Source organism: Leuresthes tenuis, unplaced genomic scaffold (assembly GCF_036924035.1).
Source record: "Leuresthes tenuis unplaced genomic scaffold, fLeuTen1.0.hap1 SCAF_7, whole genome shotgun sequence".
Classification (NCBI taxonomy): Eukaryota; Metazoa; Chordata; class Actinopteri; order Atheriniformes; family Atherinopsidae; genus Leuresthes; species Leuresthes tenuis.
Window position 1 is genome coordinate 2,001,837 of NW_027325361.1, and position 14,876 is coordinate 2,016,712.

At 43.7% G+C, this 14,876-nt stretch overlaps 1 protein-coding gene across 1 annotated transcript in view; it reads right to left on the minus strand.

Annotated features, from left to right (window-relative positions):
• Positions 1–14,876, minus strand: part of niban1a (niban apoptosis regulator 1a) — a 39,014-nt gene that overhangs the window by 19,931 nt on the left and 4,207 nt on the right. The window lies entirely within an intron of this gene.

The window sequence follows — 14,876 nt, forward strand, 5'->3', positions numbered from 1 at the left end:
TACCTTCCTCTCTGCTGCACTTCAGCTGGTTTATATTTATTCTGTTATCTGTAACAGCAGCTGATCTTTGATAATAATTAATACTGCAGGGATGTAATTTCCCTTCAGGGGTTGATAAAGTTTTATTGAACTGAATTTGTTTCGTTTAATCTCTGGAACAGTTGCATGAAGTTTCTTCATGCTGCTGCAGCAGAACTCTTCTTCTGACTTCATCTTTTATCCAACTTAGTTTTCATATTGTGTTTTATTGCAGCATCCTTTCTTTCCCTTCTTTGTTTTATGGTCTGTGCTTTAGGTTCTACAACACTTTGGTTCCACTGCTGCTTCCAGGTGTTTTTTGTCAGAAAACAACAGAAAATCCCCTCCTCTCCTTCAGTCCTGGCTCGAAACGTTACATTTTTCTTCCAGAGCAGACAGACACCAGATGATATCCTGCATTTTACAGTAATCAGGTCACCGAGGCGTCTGTCTGGGCCGTATGAGTCATCGCCATGGAGATCACAAACGTCGGATTCTGTCCAAGTCTTCGTGACTCGACAGCAGAGCAGAAGCCAGATCAGTTTCTGCTCTACGCCGTCTCTCTTGTGGTTTGTCAACCTATGACTGCTGGCAGAACATCGACATGATTTCAGAGGAAAGAACAGCCTCTCAGATTTCAGCCTCTCAGAAAGCAGGCCAGACTCCCGATGCAGAGGAGTTGAGTTTCATAGCAAGAAAAAGGAAAACAAAAGAGGAAATGTTCCCATTTTTTTGCTTTCTGTCGTCTCTCCACAGACTTCAGAGCCACCACACAGAGGAGGGCAGGACTGAATTAAAGGGTTCTTAAGCAGCTCAATGTCCATAAACTATTACAGGTGATTTCCACTGAATGCATGAACCAGAACCAGCAGACGCTGCTGTTTGCCTCATTATCTCACTGGGTTAACAGCACATCTCAGAGCAGAATGAAGCAGAACCCGAGGAGCCCGGTCTCGCTCTGCAGATGGAGTCAGGAGGCAGAGTATCCTCCAGGGAAGTGTAACTGATTGGAGTATAAATACATAACATCTGGAATCCGTCTGACAGCTTTTACGGTAAAATTCATAATGTTTCTGTATTTATCAGACGCTTTAATCCAAAGAGACTTAGAGATGAAGATATAACAGCTTTATAAAAAGCTAACAATAAGCTCCATAGAAGGAACCCAGGAGTCCGACTCTGTCAGAGGGGACAGAGTAGAGATAGGGTGCAGGCATAGAAGGAAGAGCAGAAAGACTTTATTATTCACGTTTTAGCAGTTATTTGGTTTATTTAATTGCAGATGTTGTCATAAAGGCGCGTCATCAACCACATCATTGTGAAATGTTTGTTGACAAATCCATTTTTAGACAAAATGTGACCTTTTCTTGTAGCATTTTGGCTAATTTTCGGGTCCTACTTGCACCGAGGATTTTCTTTTGGGTGCCAGGATTCTCAATATTGACCTTAAAGTCAGAGTAAAACTGAAATAACTGCAGAAAAATGTGTTATGAACTATTCGGTCAAGCATAGAGTTTATATTTCTGTATTTATCAGACGCTTTTATCCAAAGCCACTTACAAATGAAGATATAACAGCTTTATAAAAGCTAACAATAAGCTACATAGAAGGAACCCAGGAGTCCGACTCTGTCAGAGGGGACAGAGTAGAGATAGGGTGCAGGCATAGAAGGAAGTGCAGAAAGATAAAGTGCAGAGATAGAGGGGGGAGGGAAGTACAAGGTAAGTGCTGGGATAGGAGATGCTCTCTGAAGAGCTGGGTTTTCAGGAGCTTCTTGAAGATAGACAGGGACGCCCCTGTTCTGGTAGCGCTCGGTAGGTCATTCCACCATCGTGGGACGACACATGAACAGAGTTTGGATTGTCTTAGGCGTGGTGTAGGAGCTGCTAGACGACAATCCTGGGACCAACGGAGGGACCCAGTTGGGACAGAAGCCTTTGCAAGAGCATTCAAGTAGATGGAGCCGTTCCATTAAGCTCTTTGTAGCTAACATCAGGGACTTGAATCTGATGCTAAGGGCAGCCAGAGGAGCTCAATGAACAGAGGGGGGACGGGTTCTTTCATAAAAAGAATATTTTTTCTTTGTTTGACTCCTGAAACAACCAAAGATTTTATTCCATAAGATTTAATTTATTTTAACAAACCGGATTTCATTTAAAATGAGAGAATTTAGCTTCATTTTGGGAGGTTCCAGCAAAAATAACGTATTTTCTTCCTAAAATATAAACCAAAAAGAGGTCGAAACTATCCTGGAACAGCAGCCCACCGACGACTCAAAGCACAGAGTCAAACTATTTCACATATAAGAAAAGCTAAGACTCGTATCCTGTGGACTTAGAGCTGGTCGATAGAAATAAGGTTGATCTGATGCGATTATCTCAGGTCCTCCCTGCATCGTAGCTCCACCTCTCTGCAGCACATCCCGTGTTCCTGAAGCAAAACATGTCCTCATAAACACAGTTTGTGTGACCACTGTGAACAGAGTCACTTCTGCAGTCCCAACAGGAGTTAATCCACTGAAATAGATCCTCAGTCTTCTGGATTCTCTTCAAGTCAGACCAGAAAACAAGTTCTCGCGCAGCTGAGAAGAAAAATGCCGTAAAATGCTGTAAAAATCCCACTTCCAGGTTTCCTAAAATACCTCAGAACCTAAAAATGTGAAATTAATCATTATCCTTTCAAATGTCTTTAACCTAAAACTAATAAACGGAGAATGTGTCAAATATTTAAAGTGTCTTGTTCCACATGATGATCATTGGCTGCTTCAGGACATTTAGCTTTAAAACGTGTTCGGGGATAAATGAAGGAGCTTTAACGGTCTTTTTTTATCATGCAGCAGCTGCAGCAGCTTATTCAGGCTCTCAGGAGACCTGTGTTTTTTCCTCACTCCCAAACAATACAGTGTGTAAAGGTTCGTCCTGCCTGCCGTCTCCTCATTGACCCCGAAAAGGCCTTCGGCTGCCGAGGAGCCAATCAGAGTGGATATCCTCCTCCACTCATTTGTTTCGTTTCCCTTTGCTGAAACGTTTCCCTGCAGGTGAGCAGGGATGCTGCTCAGCCATTTGACTCCAAAACAACAACAGGACAGAGTTAAAAGAGGAAAAACGGATCCAACTGGCTCTAAAGTGAAGGTTTTAGTCTCACCGACCCTCTGATTCTGTTGATTAAACCTTTAAATTCAGCCCAGATTTAACTGGGAACCCAGGATTCTGTCATTCTTACGCCGCTCCTTTGGGTTTTAAACTAAAAAGCAACACGTGTGTCTTTATGGGGGGATTCAATTCTGTGAGGTCATTTTAAATAAGAGGCTGAAATGAAACATTAAAAGATGCAGCAGCAGCTGTGATGTCACTGAGGCCAGCAACACGATGACCATAAACTCAGCTTAAAAAGGAACAAATGATGAAATATATTTCCACAAAAATGCTAAATCGCCCGTCTCCATGTTTTCTTGCCTCTTTAGTCTGAACCTCACAACAGAATCATCTTCATTAACTTTATTTCCACCAACTTCAGCTCATGCTGCATTCACTGAACCTCAGAGGTGGGAAATCTGAAACATTCTTTAATTGCCATTAACGGCACATTCTCATCGGTAGTTACATAGTTAGCTTAACCCGTAATGTTTTATTAGATAAAGAGCGAGAAATGAAAGATTTTATGTTAATTTAATAAGCTACTTGTTTGGGGAATGAGTTCAAATCTGGAAGTCTTGTTGGCGTTCTTTCATTTCTCCCGGTGGGAAGGTTTAAAATTCCAGTTTGCACAAATGCAGCAGCAGAACACACCGTGCACCAACAGTGTTCCTCAATGTTAGCCTCTAAAATACTTAAAATATAGAGAGAGTGCCGCTGAAGTCCAGGGTTCTGTATCCGATATGTGTGGAATTACGCCGCCATGTTAGTTCAGGTGCTTTGGCGTCATTTCAGCCAGTCGTGCACCTCCTGGTGTGCAGCACGTGAATCAAAACCAAAGACAGTAAAACTATCGTAAACAGCTTAAAACTGAAACACCGACGGTGAAAATGTGCAGTTTAACATTTTCAGCTGTTCCTGCATTTTCTCAGTGGTGACACCTACTGGTCAGGAGGGGAACTGCAGCGAGTCCACTGGGCCTGAGGCGCTGGTTAAACTTTTAGAGCATTCTGCTGACATCACAGTTCCAGTTATACTAATGTAGGCCAGCATCTCTGCTGTAGCAGCTTCTCCGTGGAGCAGCTTCTCTGCTGGAGCAGCTTCTCCGTGGAGCAGCTTCTCCGTGGAGCAGCATCTCTGCTGTAGCATTACTTTAAGTTATGCGAGCGCTTTCTTTCTGGAGCCACTTAGCATCCATTACAGGGTTTGTTAACATACTGAAGCTTGAAAGCTCTTCCTCACTTGTCCACTGCTTCGGATGAAAACCGTCTGCTTAAAAGCAGAGAATATATCTGATATATATGATATTATTTTTGCAATGTTGCACACGAAAAACTATATAAAACAATACTTTTTGATGTGTGACTTAGACTTAGACTTAGACTTCCTTTATTGTCATTGCACAAAAAACACAAGGTGAATCTTGACAACGAAATGTCGTTACTTGGCTACCAGTGTAACAGAGCTAGACCTTATTCCTATACAATAATATGTTTTCTATAACTAAGAGCTAACTATATGCAGGGTGAATAAGTATATATATATTCATGTATATTGCACTAAGTTATTGATATATTGCACTAATTGTCAAAAGAAACATTAAAAATTGCACTGAGTTATTGCAAAGAGAAACATTAAATATTGCACTATAACAATTGCACTTAAGAGAACTAGAAAAGAATTTCACAGTCAGAGTAAAGTAAGTGCCAAGGAGTCCCCAGGTTCATGTTGAAGACAAAACTAGACTAACTAAGGTGCGTGTATTGTCCATGTCCATGGGGGGTGGTTTTTGTAGTGTCTGTGTGTGTGTTTCGGGGTGGAGGAGTGTTATGTGGCGTTAAGCAGTCTGATGGCCAGGGGGAAGAAACTGTTCAGTAGTCTGGTCGTTCTGCAGGAGATGCTGCGGAACCTTCTGCCGGACGCCAGGGGGGAAAACAGTCCATGGTTGGGGTGGGTGGGGTCGGAGAGGATCTGGTGAGCCCGGGATAGGCAGCGTCTGTCCGCGATGTTCTTGATGCAGGGGAGCGGAGCCCCCGTGATCTTCTCCCCTGTCCTCACCACCCTCTGTAGAGACTTCCAGTCAGAGGCCCTGCAGCTCCCAGACCAGATGGAGATGTAGCTGGTCAGCAGGCTCTCGATGGTCCCTCTGTAGAAGGTCTGAAGGATGGGGGGCGGGAGGGATGCTCTCTTCATCCGACGCAGGAAGTGCAGGCGCTGCTGGCCCTTCTTCACCAGTGAGGAGATGTGGGGTGACCAGCTGAGGTTGTCAGTGATGTGCACCCCCAGGAACTTGGTGCTGCTGACGACCTCCACAGCTGAGTCGTTGATAAGGAGGGGTGTGTGGGTGGGTCTAGATTTCCTGAAGTCAACGATAATTTCCTTGGTCTTGTTGACATTCAGGATCAGGTTGTTCCCTCTGCACCAGTCCACCAGATGCCGCACCTCCTCCCTGTATGCCGCCTCGTTGTTGTCCCGGATGAGGCCCACTACTGTGGTGTCGTCCGCGTACTTCAGGATGTGGTTGGACCTGAGGCGTGGACGGCAGTCGTGGGTCATCAGGGTGAACAGCAGGGGGCTCAGGACACAGCCCTGGGGGGTGCCGGTGTTCAGGGTGATGACGTCGGAGGTGTTGTTCCCCACTCTGACAGCCTGGGTTCTGTCAGTGAGGAAGTCCAGCAGCCAGTTGCAGAGGGGGGTGTTTATTCCTAAGGGGCCCAGTTTGCCTACCAGGTCCTGGGGGATGATCAACATCGTGTTGTGACACTATGTTTTGTTGAGCTGCAGGAACCTTTAGTTCTTTCTGCGTCTTTTGGTGGAAACCAGAGAGTTACTGTCAGTGCTGCAGCTGCCTCAGTGCAAGTGTATCCCTGCTTAACCTGGACAAATGCCCACAATGATTCCATCATCTGCAAGGAAACCAGTTTGCAGCTAATAAGACCTTCTCCTTCACTCCTGTATGAGACAGCCTGGCCGGAGCTTCACCTTCTTCCAACCTCTAAGAGGAGCAGGTTTCATCTTACAGATGCTGGACGAGTTGAGCAGCTTCAGTCCCAGAGAGGACTCAGGAAACCGTATTAATCTGTCAGCTGGTCGGTCCTTCGGAGGCTCCGCCTGCCATCTATTGGACACACACACGGTTTCTGTCATAACAGACCGAGTTCACCTCGGTTCAGGCTGCTCAGGAGAGTTGAAAGGCTTCGACATCGGCTCTTATACGAAAGCTCTGCTGCAGTTTATGCAAAACATCTGCAGCCACAATTTGTTTAACATATTCTCTCCTGAGGCGGAGGAGAAAAGAGTTTCATTTAGACGCACTTTCAGAGGAATTTAAATGCATTTTCTGCCTTAAGAAACGGAGAATTTGGATTAAATCATTTAAATGTAAATTCTTTCTCAGTCGTTGCTGTGAAACAGACTCAACTTGGTTTAATTTTACCATCATTAGGGGAGTGTGCTGCAGCTTCTTCTCAAAAATCAGGGTAAAAGCAGAGAAAACAAAGCTGCTTTTTCATAAAAAGTTCTTTTTAAACCCCTGACAGGCCAATAAAGTGAGATTTCACAAAATTCCCTGAAATGACTGAGAATTACAGCTTTTTCTGAGCTTCTCCTCAGCTTCGTTCTGCAGCAGCAGAACACAAAGTGACTGTAAAAGCCTTATAAATATATTAAAAAAGGGAAAATTAACCACAGCAGACAGGCGCAGTTAACTGCCAGCTTATTCCAGCGCACTGTTCTGTGTTCCTGTCATCATTTCTGCAACTTCTGTGACTTTATGGATTATTTTCTAAGGATAAATAAATATATTTATTTCCAAGTTTAAGTTTCCAGATTTTTCAGATCATTTTCAGCCTTTTTTTGGAACCTGATTAACATCTAGATGGTTTAAAAATCCAAATATTAACACATTACAGTGCATTCTGACTGCGTATTACAATAATTATACTATTGTAGGACAGTTTTACTATTTAATCGACTAAAACCAAGACAGATTCTCTGATAAAAATGCTTAAATGTACCTAAATGTTGCTCATTATTAATCTAACCAATGTGCAGCTTCTCGTTTAAGCAGCAATGAGCCAATAAAAGGAACAACACTGCTGCCTAAAAGCTAACAGATGTTACCTTTTCTCCCGTTTCCACCCCCAACATAAAGAACTTTGGTGCATTATTAGATCTCACTGCATCTGTTTTGCCTCATTTGTTCACAGTATCCTTGGAATCCACAACGAAAGAGGCTGTAAAGTTCAGTCTGATCCACCCTCTCCCACTCAGCGGTGACTGCCTGCTCCAAACAATGAAAAACCGCAGACTGCATATAAAAGATGACCTTCCCTATAACGGCCAGTAGGGGGCAACGTCTCTGGTGTAGATGACGCTATTTCTCACTTGGTTTATTGTGGATTTATCCGAATCCACAGAGTTTATGGTCTGAACCACAAGCTTTATTTTGTCAGTACAACAAATAGACGATGGGTTTCCGGGCCGGGCCAGCAGTTGCTCAGTTGTGGTTAACTCGGAGTTCGGCCTCATGTCGCGTGGAGACAGCCTGCGATCCGTGGGCACCATTAAGATTAAGTTCTCAGTCACTCGCTCCAGTAGTTTCAAGTAACTCAAACACCACGAAGCCGTTAACTGAAGAGTAAACGCTGGAAACATCCCAGCGACCGTTCAGTCCATCTGAAAAGCACTCGGCTTGTTGATCAGAACAGAACAGAGGAAACAGTGGAAATAAATTCCATATTTCATCAGAACTCAGCTTGTTTTGGTGGATAATGAGCAGATATTTGTAGAAATGCAGCAGCCCGACTCATGTGAAAACTGGAGCCACAGATTTGATGTTCTGGTCTCATCATGAACAAAAAAAGCTTTTAACATCCAGAGAAACTGCATTAATTCGAACTCTTCACCTTTTAAAAGTAAGATAAATGTTTTAGATTAGCTTTAGTGCACATTAAAGCCATATAATTTCGCTGTAAAGTCAAATGAATCCATTGTACGAGGCATGAAAACTGCTCCAGCATCCATTCAAAGACTTCCTGACCCCTGAAGACCTTCACCGGGTTCCATCCGGACCCTTTGAGCAACCCTTTCTCATCTGAAAGCCTGCAACAAACCCTCTCTGTAGACAGCGTTTTAAAGGCTTCAGCTGCCAGTTTAACCCATGAAGGCCACTTCTGCCAGTGCAATGGTTTAATTTTAAGTTAATATCTGCTTCAGGCTGGGAAAGGAAGGTTTAAGAGAGCAATGACCGTCTTTCAGGAGTCTGGAAACGCTTTCTCCCACCTCTGACACACAGAAGGTCTGCTGGTCATCTCACTTCATGATCGTTCTTCTGTTTTTACTGCGTCTCAGCAGCACGTCTCTGTTTTGGATCATCTCCTTGGAAACGGTGACAGAGTGGATATCTAACTGGCTGCAGGACTCACACCTGTTACTCCTGCTGTGCATCCACTGGAACCTGAAACCCGAGGAGCCACACCTCCAGGTGAGGCGCAAACCCAGAAAATATCCCTGAAGCCTGCGATTTTTTCACTTTTTCTCCACAAATTACACCCAGAAGACGCCGTGGGATCAGCTTCGAGTAAATTACAGTCAACAACACGCAGTAGAAAAGATAAACGCGACGTAGACGACAATCTTTTCTGGGAATTTGGACAGGAGCCCATCCCTAATCAGAGAGGTATGCTGGTATGTGAACTATGCTCAGCAGCAAACCCCAGTTTCACTGGAGAGACCTGCTCCTCCACCCTAAACAGCAACAATGCCACAGAACGGGCAATAAAACCGCCTTTAAACCCCGACCGAGACCAGGTGCAACATCAGCTTTAAGAGCTCTCAGTCCTCTGAAATTAAGGGTTAGAAATCATTTGAGTTGCTCCTCAATCTGAGTCTTCACTGACAGCTAAAGACTAAAAGAATTCAGGGAAATATGACACCGACCTGTTGTGTTCGGGGCTTTTCACCTACATCTGTACTAGTTCTAGAGTTCTCCCAAAGGCTCCCACTGCCAACTATCTCACTGGGAAGCAGTGGGCAGGAAACATGTTTCTGTTTCTGTATTTATCAGACGCTTTTATCCAAAGCGACTTACAAATGAAGATATAACAGCTATAAAAAGCTAACAATAAGCTACATAGAAGGAACCCAGGAGTCCGACTCTGTCAGAGGGGACAGAGTAGAGATAGGGTGCAGGCATAGAAGGAAGTGCAGAAAGATAAAGTGCAGAGATAGAGGGGGGAGGGAAGTACAAGGTAAGTGCTGGGATAGGAGATGCTCTCTGAAGAGCTGGGTTTTCAGGAGCTTCTTGAAGATAGACAGGGACGCCCCTGTTCTGGTAGCGCTCGGTAGGTCATTCCACCATCGTGGGACGACACATGAACAGAGTTTGGATTGTCTTAGGCGTGGTGTAGGAGCTGCTAGACGACAATCCTGGGACCAACGGAGGGACCCAGTTGGGACAGAAGCCTTTGCAAGAGCATTCAAGTAGATGGAGCCGTTCCATTAAGCTCTTTGTAGCTAACATCAGGGACTTGGATCTGATGCTAAGGGCAGCCAGAGGAGCTCAATGAACAGAGGAGGGACGTGTTCTTTTAGGCTGATCCAAGACCAGACGCACCGCCGCGTTCTGGATCATCTGCAGAGGTTTCACAGGCTGGAGACCAGTTAGGAGACCAGTTAGGAGACCAGTTAGGAAACCAGTTAGGAGACCAGTTAGGAGACCAGTTAGGAGAGAGAAAAATAAATTAATCAAATCAGTGCGGCAGATGTGGGCTAATACAGGAGAATATGATGCTTTTTTCCTTCTTTTGGGCCACGACGTAGGAAATATTTCAGCGTGAGGTTTGGTTCGAGTTGGTCTTTGTGGATGGAAGCGACGGTAAACGAATGAATGTCCGTTTAAGCCGAGTCAGATGAGTTTCTAACCATTTCTGGGCTCTTTCCTCATGCCTAAACCCAACTGAAGTGAGCGTCAAACCTGAAATTAAACTGACAGGAACAGCGACACAAGAATGTAAAAATGTGCTTTATGGTGTTTTTCAACATGTCGACTGAATCATTCCCAGGTGAGAGTTCAGGAGAAAGGTAAGCAAAGACAGCTGAAAACGTTCTGCAGGACGAGTGTTCGGTGTCTGTTTATTGATTAGCTCATCCCCTCCTTCCTCTTTACGCAGAGAACACACTGTCTGCTACATAGAGCTCACCTGCTCTGTGCACTGCACCTGTTGCAGGAAGATTCCACATCGGAGAGCTCAAACCATACAGAACGTCTGCATTTTCAGGATGTAATAACAGACAAAGAGGTAATAAAAGCTCCTAAACACCCAAAAAGCATCTTCAGACACGTCTGGTGGTGTGTGCAGCGCCAAACAAACGCAGGTTATAATTAAAAGAGAGTGTATTCCTGGCCTTCTGAACATTAGCAGGACGTAGAAAGTGGAGGTCACATGCAGGAATGTGCTGACAGACGGAGCTTCCTGTCCTGTCGGGAGGTTGAAATAAAGCGTGGAAAAGATGGAGGGAGTCTCCTTACTGATGGGATTGATTCTGCCACCGAAGCAGTCCAGACTCCTGTGTTTCTCTCCTGAAACAAGGCCAAAGGTTTCTCCCACAACACAAATCAGCAGATAACTCCTGGAACACAAGCAAAAAGCTCGACTTCTGCTTCCAAAGAGTTGTTGAGTTTCAGCTTTTAACGGCTTCAGTCAAAGCAGCAGAGCTGCAGGTCTCTGGAGCTCCGAGGCTCTGGAGCTCAGAGGCTCTGGAGCTCAGAGGCTCTGGAGCTCAGAGGCTCTGGAGCTCAGAGGCTCTGGAGCCCCGAGGCTCTGGAGCCCCGAGGCTCCGGAGCTCAGAGGCTCCGGAGCCCCGAGGCTCTGGAGCTCAGAGGCTCTGGAGCCCCGAGGCTCTGGAGCCCCGAGGCTCTGGAGCCCCGAGGCTCTGGAGCTCAGAGGCTCTGGAGCTCAGAGGCTCTGGAGCTCAGAGGCTCTGGAGCTCAGAGGCTCTGGAGCTCAGAGGCTCTGGAGCCCCGAGGCTGGCGGACCAAACAAAAGCAGTTTTATTTATTACTCATCACTGCAAACTTCCTGCTTTCTCTTGACCTCGGGGCTTCCACTGATCAAAGCCCTGACACAGTAGAGTTCCTGTTGTTTCTGCCTCTCAGCGTGACCCGGTCTCCTGAAACATTTGCTCCATCCATAATCTCTTTGGTTTTTATTAACATGTGACCTACAACCTGCGCTGGTTCTGCCGTCTTCTGCCAAATAAATCAATTTACAAGGACTACAGAATGTAATCTGGAAAACTTCTGGAACAAGATGAGTGACGACGATCTTCTAGAGCAAAAGTCACCAAAACTAATCAATAACTTTCAGGAATTTTAAGCTCAATAAGTGAAAAATATCTGGAGTAAGACAGTGTTGCTGTGTGTGGAGCGTTAACATGTCAGAACATGTTTTCACACACGGTGTCACATGCAAACAAAAAGGGAGAGAACTCCGTTTCCCCAGAAGGTGATTCACAAAAAAACTCTTTATTAATCATCCATAAAAGCCTTTTACTCACTGGGTTTTTACACCACAGTGAGGTCCAGAGGGGAGCTCTGTGTCATCAGTCAGGAAATACCTGAGAGAGCGTGTAGAAGCTGCGAGGCGGAGAAACGTCGGATAAAGGAAGGAGGGGTGACAGAAATTAGTATCCATGAGCACACAGCCGGGAAAGCACAGGCCACGGAGAGTTTTACGTCCATGGAAGGGAAACACGGCGAGTTGTATCCGCTGGTGCAGAATGATTCATTCACAAAACGCTCAGTTTGATTCACGGTGGATTGTTTCCACCTGATCTGATATAAAGTCGGCTGAAAGCCTCGGAGCTGCGCACGTTAACGTCACAGGACACAAGTGAATGCCTTAAAATGGCCTCAGTTACTCAACTTTAATACTCTACAGTTCACTTTTCTGTCCTGAAACAGGTTCCCAAAGTCCTGAGAAGTGTTAAGAATGTGTTTAACAGATTTTTAACAGCCTATTTGCCACTGATTTTGATTGGCTGTGGTAAATAAATGTATTTGAGAAACAATAACCCTTTGGTTTGATAGATCTGAGCTTTGTTGACATAAGTACGGTGGCCCTGAAGGTCAAAAAGGACAAAGCACAACAACAGAAATTAACATAATGATAAGAACAAACTAAAACTATACAAATCAAACTAAATTATCTTCTATACGTACTTTCAACGGGTTCTTTCATATTAACAAAAGCAAGAACAAGCAGAAAAATAAAAGACAACTTATAGATTAGGGTGATGAGTCCTTTCAGCTGCTGGGGAACATGTCAGAGCACATTTTGCAGTAGACTCAACCTCCATAGCTTATGTTAACCTCATATTTGAAGTTCTGAGATCTGTATTCTTGCACATATTAATATATTACACATATATATCAGAGTTCTCCACAAATGCTGATCATTATGCAGTTTTTTTCAGATAAATCCTCTTTAACAGAGCGACGTTTCACAGTTATTTCAATCTGCTGCGATGGACAAGCATCTGAAAATCATCACTTCTGTGGGAAGTATTCTGAAGATCATCTGTGCCAGTTTTTGGTTATTTTTTGGAAAATGGAGTGTCTAGTTTTTGAGTTACCAAATAAGCCTGCACTTCCAAATATGACCCATTAATGGCTTCAGGTGCAGACGCTAAAACTGGATTTTTTTAACCTTTTGACTGTGATCCGCCTCAGTTTCATGAAAATTTTAGTCTTTTTTATGCGATTTTCAGACAAATTCGACTCAACACAAAACTGGTTAGTAATGACAGAAAGCTTTTGTCTCCCAACAATAATCCTCTGAATGCAAACAGGTTTTCCTGCTCTAATATGATCACTTTAAACGGGCTCTTTGTATGTGACCCACTTTATTGGAGCTGAGAAGCAGTTTCGCTCCTTAAACAATCATAAACTGATCCACCTGCCAGTGACGAGCTGCAGAGCCTGTTTGCATGCCATCACACCTACAAGTTGTAAAGTTTTCAAGGTCTTGACATTTTTGTCCACATTCCTCATGCTTATACACACAGCCACCTGCATACAGACGTGAGTTTATGATGGAAACTGCGAGCATGACTGCCTGCATGTGCCCTTTTCCAACTGTTCATACAACAAAAGTGTAAACGGATCATATTCTTGTGTGAAAAAAATGCACTTTTAGTCTAAAAAGTTATCTTCTTCAAGTTCAGGATCAAGTTTACTTCTTGTAGGTGCTTTTAAATAATTATATTGTTCAATATAAAACCAGAAAACTGGTTACATCCTCACATCATGAGGCATAAAAAGCATGAATATGTCTTATATCTTCTGAGCTGCACCATAAAAGTCTTCTCAGTGAAGATTTTAACCAATATGTTGCACCATTATACTACATTGTGATGTAGATGCACAGAAAGCAAACATTTAATCTACAAACCAGGAAAAGAAATGTCCATTCGTTACTCTAGATCACATGCAATATGTACATGTTAGACCAAGTCTTATAGACCAATTGAATGCTTCTTTTAAATGTAAATTTGGGCCAAAAAACAAATCAACTTCCTGTTGAGGTTTACTGGTCACTTTGCTTAAACTCTGAATAAATCTACTTTGGTTTCTGCATTGGTCCAAACAAGCTGAAAAATGACATCCCTGCAGGGCCCCACTTGTGTTACCTGCTTTGTTAGCATGTTAGCACAGAAATTAAGATGTCAGCATCATAGCATGTTAACTTTTTAACTTTTTACTGAAAGGACCACATTCTCCTGGAGCTGCTAGCATAGCTGTTGTTTTACAGGTTTAATTACTGTATGTGAATATTTAACAAAGAAGTGCCACATTTTTCTGTAAAGTTTTTAAGCTAGCCTGTACCAGTTGAAACTAACTTTAGCTGGAAGCTAAGCTAGCAGAGCTAACCAAATTATGACTCCAGAACAACTGGCTCATTAACTTGATTCATCTTTAAAAAAAAAGGACAAATTTAGTCTGGCCCTGTAATCTATTTGAAAATTTAAGTCACTATGACACTAAATTTCCTGTTCAAGGGCTTTTATCTGATCTGTCTGACAGTACTGTATCAGTGCCTGGCCAAATAAAGACCAAAAAAGACAGTTTTATGGGAGAGTTTTTTAAATTTTCTCTGCAAATGTTGATGGCTCATCCCGCACTTCGGGGGATTTACTAATTAAGCATTAATTAAATGTTTTCCTCCATGTTGAATGCTTGTCAGCAGACTTTTTAGGAAGAGGCAGTGTCCCTAGAATCTGTTTTTACAAGAAATGTCTCAATATCCAGAGAGATCCAGCTCCCCTCCAGTCCTTAACCTGTCGTAATGTTCTTCCTGTCACAGATTCAGGTGTATACTTCATGTATATTCGGCTTTATTTCCATTTCCAGGGTTTTTTTTACAGTCGGACGTCTGCATGGCTGCAGATTTCCGCCACTCTTTCTGCTCTGTGGGCATTCAGTCCAACAACAGGTGGGTTTCCAGCTGAGAGCCTGAGCACCAGTTTCCTCTCTTTGTTGAGAGCAGTGCATTCAGATCTCACAGTTTCTCTCAGCTCCTCTGAATATCTGAGCAGTTGTGTAATGGCAGCTGGAAGCAGAGTGACACAGCATGAAGAATGGCACATTGACAGCAAAAACAAAGACTGGGAATGCTAGAATCTCAACAACTGTTACAGCCATGTTAGGCACTTTCAAAGGCT